The sequence below is a fragment of the Sinocyclocheilus grahami genome, unplaced genomic scaffold, assembly GCF_001515645.1.
Source record: "Sinocyclocheilus grahami isolate Dianchi unplaced genomic scaffold, SAMN03320097.WGS_v1.1 scaffold805.1, whole genome shotgun sequence".
NCBI classification, from domain to species: Eukaryota; Metazoa; Chordata; class Actinopteri; order Cypriniformes; family Cyprinidae; genus Sinocyclocheilus; species Sinocyclocheilus grahami.
In genome coordinates this window covers 464,174-466,679 of record NW_015505984.1, presented here as the reverse complement: position 1 = coordinate 466,679, position 2,506 = coordinate 464,174, and the positions used below count along the sequence as shown (strand labels likewise).

The following is a 2,506-nucleotide window of genomic DNA, read 5'->3' as shown; positions in this document are numbered from 1 at the left end:
ATATAAAATAAATGAAAAAAATTAAATGAAATAAATGTGGGTATTTGTTGATCATTGGTGCATTTGATCATATATCTGTTGCCGTCGTGTTATTAAAGTCACACTAGGCTCTTACACATAAATTAGCGCTGTAATTATGGCACCTAAATATGTAATAAATAAACATTACTGCTAATGTGATTTGCTAAAGCCCATGTGAAATGGCTTAAAGAGCGACACTGATCTGAAATCTGTGAGTGGAATATCTGCCAGATGTTTTTCTGTTAATATTTCACACTGTTTATATGATGGGATTCACATAGAAGAGCCTTTGAATATTCAATAATTAGTCAAAAGCTTCATATACTATTAAAAACTATCATTCCAGTTCAATCTAGTAAAGTCTGCTTCACTTTGCAGCTTTTTCCAGACAAGAAACGCCCACTTAGACAAAAACAGAGCATTTGATTGACATCTAAAGCAGCCAATCAGAGTTTGCGGTGTCGTTTAGGGGCGTGTGTACTTGAAATACTCACTTCAATCATATAAAATCAGTACAGTCAGTCCACAGACGTTAAATGTGTGTGGATTTGTTAGCTGATCTGTCTTAATCTGACAGTTTTATGTGACTTGAATCCTCTGGGATGCAGAAAAAAAAACTTTTTTGACTCTTTTGGACAAACAGTATTGAGTTCAGTAACATTGAAAGTTATTTCTTATTTTTAAGGTTAAATAAGTGTTTGTATTTTTTGAAGTGGACGTTTAGTGAAATTGTATTAATTATAAATGTGAAATCATATGAAAAATAATTAAATTTATTATTTTATTTATTCGATGCATATTTCATATATTTCATTTTCTCAAAACTGTGTAGTTTAACATTTATTGCACCTAAACCTCCATTTTAAGTACTGTAATGTAAAAAGTTATTGTGAAATTAATTATATTACTTTTTAAATATGTAAAATTATTTTAATATTAATAATTTCATTTAAATTATTCAATTTATTTTATATTTATTTTATATATTTTATTCTCTCAAAACTGTGTATTTCAATGTTTATTACACTAAAACCTTTTAAAAAATGCATTTAATTTAAGTGATTCAAATAATTTCTTTTTTATTAACTGTTAATGTAAAATTATTTGAAAATAGTTCAACTGTATTTTAACTTTTATTGCGCCCTAAACCTCCATTGTAAGTACTTTAATGTAAAAAATAATAATTATTTAATTTAATAAATTATTTTAAATTAACATAAAATTATTAAAAAAAATAATTCATACATTATTTAAATTATTGGATTTATATTTAATGCACTTCATTATGTCAACTGTATATTTTAATGTTTATTGTGTCATAAACCTCTATTGTAAGTACTTTAATCACTCTCACACACACACACACTCACACTCTCTCTCACACACACACACACACACACACACACTCACTCACACACTCACTCACACACTCACACACTCACACACACTCACACACACACACACACACACACACCCCGCAGGTGATTTTGAAGTTGAAATAGCTGCAGCCGATCCGGCAGCAGTTTGAGCTTTTGAGTTTCGCTCTGAACGCTCTGGGATGCTGCGTCTCTCTGTTGTGGGTATTTGGTTTCAGTTGAGAAAAAGTGTCCAATTAGGGAAGCCACAGTATTGATCTGCAAAACGAGTCAATCTCAACCACACACACACACACACAGAGAGAGAGAGTAGTTTGTCTTCATCCACATATTTACTGCTCACAAAACACAAACACACACCACATCTGCACTATCAGAGCTATGGAAATACTTTTTTTGCACATGGCGTTATGGCAATACCATGTTTCTTTATTACCATGTGAATACCTGGTCTATTTATTTATTGTTGGTTTATGTTTTAAAAAATGTAACCCTCGCTGTAAATAAAATAGGCCTTTTATAAAGTGAACAGGTTTGAATATGATATCTCAATTAGATTAGAGGCAAATTAATATTTTATTAATATTTTATTTAATAATTATTATTATTTAATAACTCAATGATAATAATGATTAAATAAAAATATTAATTAGTAAATATAAATATATATATATTGTAAAATAGATAATATTTTCACATCAGAACAGCATTTATATTTTGTCACATTTTGTATTTAATTTAATATATATAATTTAATGTTTTTATTATTTTTTTTAATATTGTTTCATAAAAAATATTTTTAGTAATTTTAATCAATAGTAATAATATAAATTTAGCTTTTTATGGATCATCATTTGTAATATATATATTTTTTTATAATATATATAAATATTTTAAAGGAGGAAAATAATATATTCACATAATTGAATAATGTATTAATATAAAAAGTTCAATATCATTTATGTATATGTATTTTTATAATATATGTACAATATGCAAAAACAGATTAATAATGTGTAAATATGGTAATATTTCAATAGGTAGATAGGTAGACAGACAGACAGATACAGTGGGGCAAAAAAGTGTTTAGTCAGCCACCAATTGTGCAA

General features: G+C 27.3%; 1 pseudogene; it reads right to left on the bottom strand.

Annotated features, from left to right (window-relative positions):
- The window catches only part of LOC107562088 (uncharacterized), an 11,468-nt pseudogene that overhangs the window by 3,689 nt on the left and 5,273 nt on the right, over positions 1–2,506 (bottom strand).